Source organism: Zootoca vivipara, chromosome 6 (assembly GCF_965207765.1).
Source record: "Zootoca vivipara chromosome 6, rZooViv2.hap1.1, whole genome shotgun sequence".
In the NCBI taxonomy this organism is placed as follows: domain Eukaryota; kingdom Metazoa; phylum Chordata; class Lepidosauria; order Squamata; family Lacertidae; genus Zootoca; species Zootoca vivipara.
Genome location: NC_142589.1, coordinates 30,198,733 through 30,213,056, shown reverse-complemented (window position 1 = coordinate 30,213,056; position 14,324 = coordinate 30,198,733). Strand labels below are relative to the sequence as shown.

Here is a 14,324-nt window from a genome sequence, read left to right as displayed (position 1 = left end):
TTGCATTCATGTCCTGCTTGTAGGCTTCCACTAGGCATCTGGCTGGCCACTGTGAGAACAGGATGCTGGACTAGATGGTCCTTTGGCCTGATCCAGCAGGGCTCTTCTCATGATTCTTGTTATCACTGGCCATTGTTGGCCTGCAATGACCCAGGGAGTACCCCATCAAAAACCAAACTACCAAGGTTCTATTGATCTACGCGCAGCCAAGGTTGTTGGACGTAAGCTTCGCACCTCAAACGGAAAACTGTTCAACCTACTAACTTCACAATTTGTTCCAGGCAAGAACATTACTTTCATAACAACGATTTTCATAAGCAAGCTAGCTCCAGGGTGCACCGAAGGCTATCGGACCAGTGTGGGAGTCAAATATAATTTGTGCCTTTCCAAGCTTAAGATACACAATTTGTTCATGATCACCAGGTTCCTCATTATGCCCCATGGATAGATTTTTTCCCCCTCCAGCCAAAGCTAACTTGCAACTGATCTTAACAACTGTTTAAATCAATACCCCCAATTATCCTTTTTAAGTTTCCAGTGACCTATTTTAAAAATTCTACTTCTTTGCAAACAGTGTCCTCAAAAGTGAGGTAGCCTTTCATTACCTCTCATATTCTAGAGTACAGGAAGCATATAAGGATACCAAAAAGCTTATTGTGCGATGAAGGAGAAAAGTTGCCCCCTGAAAATTGGCCCCTGAATCAAGGGAAGTGACATGTCAGGCAGCTGCACGGGGCTACATTAGGGACTGCCAATCCTGAGGGATATAATTCCCACCCCCAGTAATCTGCAACACAGAGAAATATAACTAAGGAAATTACACAAACTGGTGTCAAGCCAGTTAAGCAGCATATAAATTAATAAACTATAATAATAACAACAGCTGGCAACCCCTGAAATAGGAGTATTGCTTACATGCTTTTCCTTGCCTATCTATGAGGAGGACTATAACGGGGTGTGTGTGTGTGTGTGTGTGTGTGTGTGAAAGGGCCCAGGCTTCCACAGCACATACACACCCTCTCAACACTGCCTCTGAGGTTCCTCACACAGACAACAAGTTGTCAGCTGTTCAGTGCATTAGTCAATTTTTTTTCTACCAGCATGCTATTGGGAGAAGGAACCTTTTTTGCACATTCTGCCCCGGGTGCTAAAATGACTTAAGATTGCCATCTTCCTATAAGATTATATCTGTTAGCTGACATCAGGTCAATACTTGTTGAATGTTCAGCAAACACTGGCTTATTTGCTTTAAACACTGGCATCTGGGGGCATTTATAGCAGATCTACCTTAATGTGGATGACTGATAAGAGATCTGAGGACTCCTTTTACGGAACAGAAGTTTAGAAAGCCTCCCCTTTTTAGACACAGCTGAAAGAGATGTGGAAGTTTCTGTGAACTCAAGCAAAACAGAAACAGCAAGCAGTTTGATGCTTGCTGACAGGGTGCTCCTCTGTCCCATTACCCCACCCTCGCAAGAAACATTTCTCCCTGAAAGTACTATCGCCAGCAAGTCTGTATGCCCAACGCTCGCCTTGCAAGTTAAATTCCACTATCCTGCATATTATATTTTTGACATTTGTTTATTCCACCCTTACTCCATAAGACTCAGGGCAGCAGACATAGTTCCCCGCCCCTCACAACGAGGTCAGGTCAAGGGACACGTCACCCAGTGAATGTCACGGCTGGGGGCAAATGAGCCAGATTCGTGTAGTGATTGGAGTGGTTGGACTAGGACCTGGGTTTCCAGAGTTCAAATCCCCACTCACTTGCTGACTAGTAACTGCCTCTCAGCCAACCTCTACCTCACAGTGTTGCTATGGGGATTAAATAAGGCAGGGCATAAGCATGTACACCACTCTGAGCTCCTTGGAGAAAAGGATGGGGTATAAATGCGACATACTGTATATGATAACACTCCTGACAGTCCCTGCCACGGCCCCACTATGTGTTAGGGAAAAGCACTGCCGCCTTTAGCCTTCTTTCCCTAGCTGTAAAATGGGGACAGCAGTAATCTCTTTTACCAGATTGCTTTAATTCCCCCCCCCCAAAAAATGATAAGGATCCAAAGTGTTTTGCAAAATCAAAATGTTGTGCAGCTGAAAAAGGTAGCAGCTATAAATGGTACCAACGCACTGTGATAGAAGCTGCGTTCTGTAACAGCAAAGTGTCATTTGCAGGAAAAGCCGATTTGCTAATGCACTGCCCCTTGCTGATTGCAAGTACTGTGAGGGAGTTAGGGGTGGGGAAGCAATATAAAAAGGGCCCATGCTTTCAAAGCAACTTTCCGACTTCGAAAAGCACACAAACCCCTCCTGCACACAGCAATAACCACAGGCATCTATTTCCGTGGCAACAGTTCACCCAGCCAATTTCATTCTGACTGGAGAACAGTTGACAAGTCTCATGACAAAGGCCCACACTTACGAGCAGCTACAGGCAGAGGTTGGTTTTTTCCATACTCACCAAAACCATTTACAGAGAACTGATGGCGCTCACATTCTGCCAAAATTAGATTATGCGTATATGCACACTAGGAACAGCCAGGTACAAAAATGCATTCATTTTTGTTAATGCTGCAATCCTGTGCAGAATTACATGAGAGTAGGTCTAAATCACAGAGCCTAGGGCTTGCAGATGAGAAGATCGGCAGTTCGAATCCCCACGAAGGGGTGAGCTCCCGTTGCTGCTCCGGTGCCTGCTCCTACCCACCTAGCAGTTCGAAAGCACGTCAAAGTGCAAGTAGATAAATAGGTACCGATACAGCGGGAAGGTAAACGGCGTTTCCGTGTGCTGCTCTGGTTTGCCAGAAGCGGCTTTGTCATGCTGGCCACATGACCTGGAAGCTGTACGCTGGCTCCCTCGGCCAGTAAAGCGAGATGAGCACCGCAACCCCAGAGTCGTCCGCGACTGGACCTAATGGTCAGGGGCCCCTTTACCTTTACCTTTTACATTCTATAAACATAATGGAACTAACCTACAGGTAAATATGCATAGGATGAGATTGCACATTAAAACTCAGCCTAATAAGTGGCGGTGGTTGGGAGTTTAAAATAGGCCCCTAATTTACCTAACACTTTTCCATATGCCCATTTAATACAGCTTTCAACAAAATGAAAAAAAAATTACCCACTCCTCTGGTTGTCTACGTAAAATTAAACTGTAATCAATCTCCAGTCCTGTGGCTTTCAAACAGGTATTCTTGAAATCACCTGGATCCCTTGGAAGCTGAATGAGGTTTCCTTGGAAAGTAGGCATTGCCAAGCTTGCTTGATATTAACTTCCCTGTCATTAGAAACATTAAGTTTTATATGCTTGTTATCTGATTGCAACAAAGGAGTTTGGTGCTTCGGTAGAAAGGAGTTAAGGGAAGAATTGCTTCAAGTTCCTTATGGGTCAAGCCAACCAGCCAGTTGCAGTCATGACTCTTTCACTGGAAATCAAATTTTCGGGTGCTAAAAGGAAGCTGTGTTTCTTGCTACAAGCGACTACTAGTCAGTATGTAGAACATACAGTTGCAACCTTTGCAGGAAACCTGCTAGGGGAAAGTATGTGGCTACGGTACTACTGCTGCAAATTGCCCTGGAGATTTGAAAACCTGAGAAATGCACCTTGATACAAGTTTATAATGTTTTGCACTGCATATGTAATGCCTGTTTTTTTTAAGAACATGTATTTAAATGCTTTAATATATGCTTTTAATTTTATTAAATCCAATGAATGGTTTTGCTAATTATCAATTTTAAATAGTGAGTATTGTTCTGTTTTTTAAGGTAAGCTATTGTAATTGCTGCCATGTGGTTTAAATTTTATAACTTTACTTTGTGCTGCTTTGTCTCCAGCTGTTTTTGGACTACAACTTCCATCATCCCTAGCTAGCAAGGCCAGTGGTCAGGTATGATGGGAACTGGAGTTCAAAAACGGCTGGAGACCCAAGTCTGGGAAACACTGATCTAGCTTAATATTCCCTACACTGATTGGCAGCAGCTCTCCCTGGTTTCAGAGCCAAGAGTCTTCCCCATCACTATCTAGAGATGCCAGGGATTGAAACTGGGGCCTTCTGCATCCCAGACACGTGCTCCACCCACAGAGCTAATGCCTGTTCCTCCAATGTGCAGCTAGCTGTGGAGTAGTGTTGGGAGTGTTTTATGACAAGGTTTTCCGTTTACCTACTGAAGCCTAAATAAACTTGTCTAGTGCTCTGAGTAAACAAGTGTATGTCTAGCCAGTGGAAGATATACCCAGGAGCACATGTAAAGCACAGGGGTTCTGTGGCAAATGCTCAGCTGTAGATGTTGAGAGCAAATCCTGAAGTCTGCAAATGGGCCATTGGCCTGATCCAGCCAGCTCCTCTTTAAGTTCTTATGTATGATTTGAACCAGCACTAGTGGGAATTTATCTTATTTCAACCAGCATTCCCTCCTTCACAGTCTCAGGTTCCTCTTGCTTCCTACTCAAGTACAGTGGTACCTCGCAAGACAAATGCCCTGCAAGACGAATTTGTCGCAAGACGAATGCGTCTTGCGATCTGATGGTGACTCGCAAGACGAATTCATTTTGCGAAAAATTTGTCTTACGAATCGCGGTTTCTCATAGGAATGCAATGAAATTTAATTAATGCGTTCCTATGGGCAAAAAAGAAATTTCAATGCATTCCTATGGGAAACTGCGATTCGCAAGATGAATTTTTCGCAAAATGAATTGACTCGTGGAACGAATTAAATTCGTCTTGCGAGGTACCACTGTATCATGCCCTGATGGTAAGCTTCATCAACAGATTAATTAATACAAACCTGCCAAAGGATAGCCAACATAAATTAGCTACTAGGGAGCTTAAGAACCTATCCAAAGAATTGGACTAGGACTCTCCTCTCGCCCTTTATCTATATATATATATATATATACATATATTCACTTTAAAAAATGTTTTTAGTGTTGCATTTCAAAGGCAAACTGAACATAATAGCACTTGGCATACATCCATGACCACACATGAGTAGCTCAATCCTGCCCCCAGGCTACCTGGCACACGTCTCTTTGTTGCTCTGCCAGCATCATAAAAGAAGCTGGAAGAAGGGGAGAAGGAGAATAGACCTATTTCAGTGTCTGTGGCCTTATATCGTTTTTTTGCTGGGTCCACTGGGATTTATTTACAAGGGGCTGTATCCAGCGTTAATTCTACTTGGAGTAAAACCCACTGAAACGCGTAGACATGAATCACCGAGGTCTACCAATTTCATTGGTTTGTACCAACAGTGGGTCCAATGCTCAAGAAGGTGGTTTCTGCATGTGCTGCACAGGGAAATGAGAGGCAGATGTGGCTCCTCAACCTGGCAAGGTATCCTATCTAAGAGAAGGAAAGCTCTGGTGCTAAAACTTGGGTGCCTTGCAGCTATGCATATTCATGAGAAAGATTTCGGGAGTAAAACTCAAGGAAAAATCCATACCTGCTGCCTTGCAAGACATCTTCAGAAAAAGATAAGACTAAGGAGTAAACCCTACACAAATCCGGAGAGTTGGGTGGCTTGTTGTACCCCTCCTTCAAGAAACTTCTGCAGCTAAGCTGGTGCCAAACGTATTGCTCTGCTTTCCTTTGGACCACATCAGTGAGGCAGAGAGGGGGGTATTGTTGTCTGGGCAGCCCAGGACCTCCATACGTGCTTCCCAACCTTACACCCCAGACAGGGCACTGTGGTGCTGCTAACACAGCAAAAACAACATGGGAGGCAGCAGTTACAAGTTAATGGTCTCTGGAGCCACAGAAAGTGCCATGATTCTCCAGCAGTTTGACTTCACCCCCGAAGATGCACTCCATTGTCTTTCAAGAACGACGAATGCCAACAGCAACAACTCCTCTGAGTATACCTTAGTTGGCTACAACTTGAAGTTTTTTATACTGGCTTTTGCAGATCTTCAAAGCAGTATATTGATCTAAAAGTTCCCGTCCTCCAACAGAAGTCTTCTTCCTCTGGTGGAAGGAAGGAACCTTTTGGATCGGCCCGATGTGACAACACAATGTCACCCGAAACACACACACACACACGAGCAGTGCTGTAAGGCCCCTTTTAACATCTGACAACTCTAGAACTGAAGCAAAATTCATGATATGAACAGGGGGGTGGGTTTGTGGCTCTGAAACTTGGCATACAAATATCCAAAGAAATAATACATGACACAAGGAGAGGGGTGAGAACATGGGAGTAACCTGCACTCTGTCAAAATTCATTTTGTATATTAAAAAGATAGCAGCATTTCCTTCCTTTCTGCAATTGCGAACACAGACAAATGTTGCTTAACAGAAAGTGCAGGAGAGGTTGCATCCAATCGACAGGAGGAAGTGTAATTCAAAGTGTTTCCTTTCAAAACAGAAGCCACTACTAGATCTATGTAGAGATCTGCTCTCTCCCACCACACCTCCTTGTGAATTGCAACACTAATTCATTGCTTTTCTAAAGAGCAATTAGGTCGCTTAAGCACATGCGGAAAGGAGGTTATTTCTTTTCTTCTTGTCCCCTCCGTTAACTATGACGTATTGGCAGAAGCCGTGCCAGCTGTTACAAATGGATGTTGATTCAGTGATAAGGTAGGAAATTAAGTACAAACTTTCCATTCAGCACACATCGAAAGAGGAAACACCCGAGGGCCCACGGGCATCTAGACATAATTTTATCCAAGGAACCATAGCTACCAAACTGTTAGGTCTGAATTAAGAGAGGCACATGTTAAGAAAAGAGGAACCATTACAAGGGAGTTGCTCAGGGCTGCTTCCTGTTGCAAGAAAATAATATACTCTTGGGCTGAAATGAATATTGCAGAGGGCAATTTGTCTGCTTCCGTGGAGATGGGGGGACAATGGCCAGGTTGCACCCAGGAGAGCCAAACTTAACATTAAGGCAAGTTTCCAAGCTACAATTTGTCTGCAGAGTAAGAAATGCCCCGTCTTGTCCTAGATGTGTCCCAGGTTGCAGCAGACTTTTCACTGAATGAAAGGTAATGAAAGGTATCGTGGACACAGACAGCAGCAACATCCAAAGCCAGTTCAAGGTTCAATTCCACACAAACAGAGGCTCAAGCAAGGGACAGTCTGAGGTTCAGGGCAGCGGACAACCAAGATCAGGTACAAAACGTAATAGCTGGCAGCCAGGTTCAATCAAGCTCCTTGTATTAATTTACAAAGTCCTGAGCAACTTAGATCCAGGGTACCGCAGGGACCGCCTGAAACCTCATATCCCAGCTCAATCACTGAGATCATCTGCAGGAGCATCCTTGGTCCTTACTGAGGCTCATTTGACAACAAGAAACCAAGCCTTTACAGTCACTGGCCCAGCCCTGTGGAAGGATGGGCCAATAGAGAAACAGCGGGCATCTTCAGTGCCAATTTTTAAACACCCGCTGAAAACTTTTCTGTTTTGCCAGGCTTATGCAGACAATCAATAATACATCTCTGGTTATCATGATTTCTAGTTTCAACTTTTTATATATATTTTTATTGTACAGTTTTAATCACAGTTGTTGTGAACCGTTTTGATATTTCTTTATGAACTAGAAATATTTTTTTATACATTAATAAGATGTTTTTCCAGTGGCTCTCGTAGTTCATAAGCAGCAGCTGTCTGCCCACCCCCTAACACAGGCTCACCTGTATTCTGTTAAAAGTTTTGACAGAGGAGGGCCCTACTCCTGTAGGAGTCCTCTTCTGAAACCAAGTGGTTCTTCTGACTATGAGGGTCTCTCAGTCTAACCCATTCCCAAGAAGCAGGTACAGTCACACCTCAGTTTAAGTACAACCTCGGTTTGAGTACTTTCAGTTTAAGTACTCAGCGGACCTGTCTGGAACGGATTAATCCGCTTTCCATTACTTTCAATGGGAAAGTTCGCTTCATGTTAAGTACGCTTCAGGTTAAGTACGGACATCCGGAACCAATTACACTCATACCTCGGGTTAAGTATGCTTCAGGCTGAGTACTCCACGGACCCGTCTGGAACAGATTAATCCACTTTCCATTACTTTCAATGGGAAAGTTCGCTTCAGGTTAAGTACGCTTCAGGTTAAGTACAGACTTCCGGAACCAATTGCACTCATACCTCGGGTTAAGTACGCTTCATTTTAAGTACTCCATGGACCGTCTGGAATGGATTAACCCACTTTCCATTACTTTCAATGGGAAAGTTCGCTTCAGGTTAAGTACGCTTCAGGTTAAGTACAGACTTCCGGAACCAATTGCACTCATACCTCGGGTTAAGTACGCTTCATTTTAAGTACTCCATGGACCGTCTGGAACGGATTAACCCACTTTCAATTACTTTCAATGGGAAAGTTCGCTTCAGGTTAAGTACGCTTCAGGTTAAGTACAGACTTCCGGAACCAATTGCACTCATACCTCGGGTTAAGTACGCTTCATTTTAAGTACTCCATGGACCGTCTGGAACGGATTAACCCACTTTCCATTACTTTCAATGGGAAAGTTCGCTTCAGGTTAAGTATGCTTCAGGTTAAGTACAGACTTCCGGAACCAATTGCACTCATACCTCGGGTTAAGTACGCTTCATTTTAAGTACTCCATGGACCGTCTGGAACGGATTAACCCACTTTCCATTACTTTCAATGGGAAAGTTCGCTTCAGGTTAAGTATGCTTCAGGTTAAGTACAGACTTCCGGAACCAATTGCACTCATACCTCGGGTTAAGTACGCTTCATTTTAAGTACTCCATGGACCGTCTGGAATGGATTAACCCACTTTCAATTACTTTCAATGGGAAAGTTCGCTTCAGGTTAAGTATGCTTCAGGTTAAGTACAGACTTCCGGAACCAATTGCACTCATACCTCGGGTTAAGTACGCTTCATTTTAAGTACTCCATGGACCGTCTGGAACGGATTAACCCACTTTCCATTACTTTCAATGGGAAAGTTCGCTTCAGGTTAAGTATGCTTCAGGTTAAGTACAGACTTCCGGAACCAATTGCACTCATACCTCGGGTTAAGTACGCTTCATTTTAAGTACTCCATGGACCGTCTGGAACGGATTAACCCACTTTCAATTACTTTCAATGGGAAAGTTCGCTTCAGGTTAAGTATGCTTCAGGTTAAGTACAGACTTCCGGAACCAATTGCACTCATACCTCGGGTTAAGTACGCTTCATTTTAAGTACTCCATGGACCGTCTGGAACGGATTAACCCACTTTCCATTACTTTCAATGGGAAAGTTCGCTTCAGGTTAAGTATGCTTCAGGTTAAGTACAGACTTCCGGAACCAATTGCACTCATACCTCGGGTTAAGTACGCTTCATTTTAAGTACTCCATGGACCGTCTGGAATGGATTAACCCACTTTCAATTACTTTCAATGGGAAAGTTCGCTTCAGGTTAAGTACAGACTCCTGGAACCAATTGTGTTTGTAAACCGAGGTACCACTGTAAAATTAACATGGTGACAATCACCACCCATCCTACTTCCCTTAAAACTAATTTGGAGCTGTTCCTCCTGAGGAAGGGCAGAAGAGCCCTGCGTCTGCAACATGCAACAACTCAAATTTGCTTAACTCATTGCGCAGAAACAAGTACAACCACATTCCTAGCTAGATTTACTATTGAATATCTGTTGCCATGCTTGGAAAGATTGAATGGCTGGGGGGGGGGGTTAGCAATTGAACACCTGGGCTTTTAAGGTTTGATCATTACAGTCCAGGCAGTGCATATTGGACTGCTTACGTACACACACGTTGCTTTGGGGGGGGGGAGAGAGATAACAAGAAGTCACAGGGGTTTTCATTTCGTCTTGCCATGAGCCTGGCCAAAACTGGATCCTGATTTGCAATTCTGGTAAAGCGAGCAAATAGAAATCATAGCTCTCTAAGATGGTAATGCTAGGAAAGATTCTCATCTAAAAGCTTGAGGAGCTACTACTGGTCAGTGTAGACAATACTAAGCTAGATAGACTAGTGGTCTGATTCAGTATAAGGCAGTGATTTACACATTCCTTTAAATTAAATCTCAAAAGATAACCCAGATATGGCATACCAAAAATAGATCTGAGCGGTCCTTCTTAAGTGAGCCAAGATGCAAAACCACCTTTTGTCACCATCTGTCACAAGGCATGGAAGATAATTATTCCACCCCCGCCATCCAGAGATCTCCATGCATGATACAATGCGTGTTGTCAACACAGTTCAATTGCCATTGTTAAGATGCAAACTAGCACGTAACAGAGATAACACGTTCTCTCAGGGCCTGCGTAAGATATCTTTTGTAGGCCTTGGGTCCTGACATCTGGCTGACATCTCTGTGTCAGCCATGATGCCCTAATCCAGACCCAGGCAACGAAGGAAAGACTCCATGGGGTGGGGTCGTTCTGACACGATGGAAGAGGATCAAAGGGGGTGTTTTGTGATTTGGAATATCTAAATCTGATTTGATATCTGGCCCCGGCCGGCCCAAGACATTTGCCACTTGAGGCAAAACAAAATGGTGCACTTTTGCCCCTCAACTCCTCCTCCTTTGCTGCCACCTGAGGTGACTGGAGGCGGCCCAAGGAAGCCCCGGTATGCTGAATGTGGTGGAAGAGAAAAAAGGTGGCCAGAGAGGAGCAAGCAGTGGCAGGCATGCTCCTCAGGGCCCCCGATCTGGTACCCCTCCTAGCTGTGCCCAGCCTGTTGTCTCACTGAGGCTAATGCCCTACATATGATGCTTTTACAACAACACTGACCTCAAAGCGACTCACACTGATCACAAAAGCATCAAAAATTAGCAAATAGCCTTTAAATCAATATAACCACATTGAAACACACAACAGCATATAAGTAAGGCAAAGCCAAACAACTCAATGAACGGTCCATGCTGTTCAAGGCAAACACGTAATAGTTTGAAAGCAATGTATCAGAAACAGCTTCTGACTACCAGCCCAACACCAGCTGACATAGAGTCTTTGGGAAAGGGGGTCCACCACCCAGCACAGCCCCAGGCAACAGGTTTTTGCCTAGTTTTAGCTGAAAGAGAGGCACGGGTGGTCTCACTCAGACCTGAACTGGAACACACACTCCACAGCAACGCATCAAGAATTGTGCCTCAGCGTGCCCTTTCTCTTTTTCTTTCCACCTCACCTGCAGTCCCAAAATGCCAGTTGATGGAAACCACAGGAGGGGAAAGTGCTCTTGCGCTCTTATCCTGCTTGCATGTTTCCTACAGGCATCTGGTTGGCCACTGCGAGAACAGGATGCTAGACTAGATGGGCCTTTGGACTGATCCAGCAGGCTCCTCTTATGGTCTATGCCAGGTGTGGGGAAGCTGTGGCCCTCCAGATGTCCCTGAACTACAACTCCCATCACCCTTAGCAAGCATGGCTGATGGGAGTTGTAGTTTGGGAACTTCGGGAGGGCCAAAAGTCCCCTACACCTGTTCTGGCCTTCACTCTGCATATGAAGCCAACTGGGAGAAACAGGCTCCGCCTCAGTACAGACATGCCATTTATTTCCTGTTTGCTCTTGGGGAAAGCTGTTTGTTTGCACATAAGAGATTAGGGTTTTTATTGCTGTTTATATTGTGTGCAGTTATGAAAACGTTTAAGAGGCAACACAAGAGTTTGGCACTAAATAGGAGATTTGTGGCCACCCCACCTGGACTCTCAGAGCATGGTGATGGGAGAAATCAAAGGAAGACATGACCGCCAATAGCACACAGATTAAGCCAGGCATCCCCAATCTGCGGCCCTCCAGATGTTTTGGCCTACAACTCCCATGATCCCTAGCTAACAGGACCGGTGGTCAGGGATGATGGGAATTGTAGTCCAAAACATCTGGAGGGCTGAAGTTTGGGGATGCCTGGATTAAGCCTTCTTTGCAGAGTAGAAGCATAAGGGTGACATCCAACTAAGTCATACTCAGAACAGGCCCAATAAAATCAATGAAAAGGTTGCATACTGCAAAGGAACTTAGGAACTTGCCCTGTACTGAGTCGGATCCTTGGTCCATCTAGATCAGTATTATCAACACTGACTGGCAGCAGCTCTTCAGGATGTCAGGCAGGGAATCTTTCCCAATGCTACATGGAGATCCTGGGGGTTGTCCCTGGGGCCTTCTGCATGCAGAACAGATGTCAGCCCAAGTATGGCTAATATTATGCCCAACCCTGTCGGATCTCATTTTGATTTTTTTAAATTGCCAAGGTTGGTGTCTGCGTTTGCCAGTTTTCCTCCGCCTTCCTCATGTCTTTTCCCTTTTGTATCATGTCAACAGGACTGTTAAAACTTTTGGATCATACGACACCCTGAGTGCATTACCAAGTGAGCGGTGAAGAAATGTAGTTAACAGCTAAATAAATAACAAGCAATGTAGTTTCCGTTTTCTCTTCTTGCCGAGATAGGTCCTGGCAAATCTTTTATCTTTTCTGTAACCTTGGCAAAAGCTTTTATCTTTTGTTGCCAAACAGCAGAATCATCTTATAAAATACGTTTGCATGGATGGCAGCCAAGATAGGTTTAATCCTATGTTTAAAAAGAAATGCTTGGTGCTGGTTAGATAAAGCTGTTTAGCTTCAACCACCTTTGGACTTTGTTTAAATTTGGTTTATAGGCACAATCTGTGGCAAATGAAGGCAAGGTCAGCATAAAGTTGACCTGCCTGGAATTTGATATTGTCTTATTTTCTCTTCCTTCCATTACTCCCAAAAGCTTGGAAAACTGGCACTAGAGGCAAAATAAGCTTTTCTTTCTACCAATCAGCCTTGTGGTATAGTGGTTAGATTGCTGGACTAGGACCTAAGGGACCAGGGTTCAAATCCCCACTCAGCCATGACCTTAGGCCAGTCACTCTCCTCCTAACCAGCCTCACAGGGTTGCTGTGCGGATACAGTGCTTGGAATGAACTAGTTCAGTTTAACAAAGTTAACAAAATTAGTTCAAACAACTCCTGTAAGTGGTTCCCAGGCATACTGGCTGGCTGAACTGAACCTGAATTAAGTTTGTTTGGGGGTAGAACTCTGAAGGTTTTCTAGTTCTTCAAGATCGTTCTCTTCTTCTTCTTCTTCTTAATTTTTAATGCTTTAGTATGTTTCCGAGCACAATTCAAAGTGTTGGTGCTGACCTTTAAAGCCCTAAACGGCCTCAGTCCAGTATACCTGAAGGAGCGTCTCCACCCCCATCGTTCTGCCCGGACACTGAGGTCCAGGGCCGAGGGCCTTCTCGGTAGTGGCACCCGCCCTGTGGAACACCCTCCCACCAGATGTCAAAGAGAGAAACAACTACCAGACTTTTAGAAGACATCTGAAGGCAGCCCTGTTTAGGAAAGCTTTTAATGTTTAATAGATCACTGTGTTTTATTTTTCTGTTGGAAGCTGCCCAGAGTGGCTGGGGAATCTCAGCCAGATGGGCAGGGTATAAATAATAAATAATAATTATTATTTATTATTATTATTATTATTATTAGGGCTTTAAGCTTAAAGAACCTAATTGTTGGGGAAAATAAATTAAACGATGCACATTTCACTGCACATGCATTTTGATGTTTTCTTAGTCTTCCTAAGTATAAATTATACTTCATTATGATGCTGACCTCTGGTAAGGATGATGAGCAAACTAGTCTTCATCCCAACTTTGAAGCTGCTGAGAGCAACCATTATCCCAGCTCCTCATGGCACCCCCTACCATAAATTTAGCTGGGAGACAGGCTGGAGATCGTTTCAAAACTGTACTATGAAAAACAGTTGCAACATTTGGGACTTCTTATTTAAAGAAAAGGCGAGTGACATGATAGAAGTTTGTAAAATTATGCAGTGAATAGAGGAGTCTTTTCTCCCTCTCTTGTAACACTAGAACTGAAGGAGGTGCAATGAAACTGAATGTTGGAAGAATCAAGGCAAATAAAAAGGAAGTCCGCCCTACAGCCCATGAAATAAGCTTGCTAGTCCTTCAGGTGCCACAAGGCACTTTGGTTATTTTTGCTGCAAGAGATTAACATGGCTACCCCTCTGAAGATAAAGAAAAGAAAAGAAACATGGTGTGCCCTATGGAGCCAGGATTATTCAGGGGTGTGCGCGCACATGCAAACACAAATATCCTAGGGTAGAACTACTCAATCGATCCCCCTTCGGTTGATCTTAACACCCAAGAGGGTCTGGAGGCTATACTTCAGATATTTGGGGCCTATGCTTTTAGGGAATAGCTGTGGTTGCTTTGAGACATCTGTTGCCGTTCTGTGATGCTGGGTGACTGTTGTTATTTCCCATCTGTTTCCACCATTATGATGGCAGTGTGATTTGTTTCACACCAAACAAACCACATTGTTAAGCCACATTTCGCTATTGGCTTACCAACCATGGTTTGTTTGGAGTGAAAC

At 44.1% G+C, this 14,324-nt stretch overlaps 1 protein-coding gene across 5 annotated transcripts in view; it reads right to left on the bottom strand.

The window, feature by feature from the left end:
* Positions 1-14,324, bottom strand: part of ADCY7 (adenylate cyclase 7) — a 92,875-nt gene that overhangs the window by 66,453 nt on the left and 12,098 nt on the right. The gene's annotated exons all lie outside the window — the stretch shown is intronic.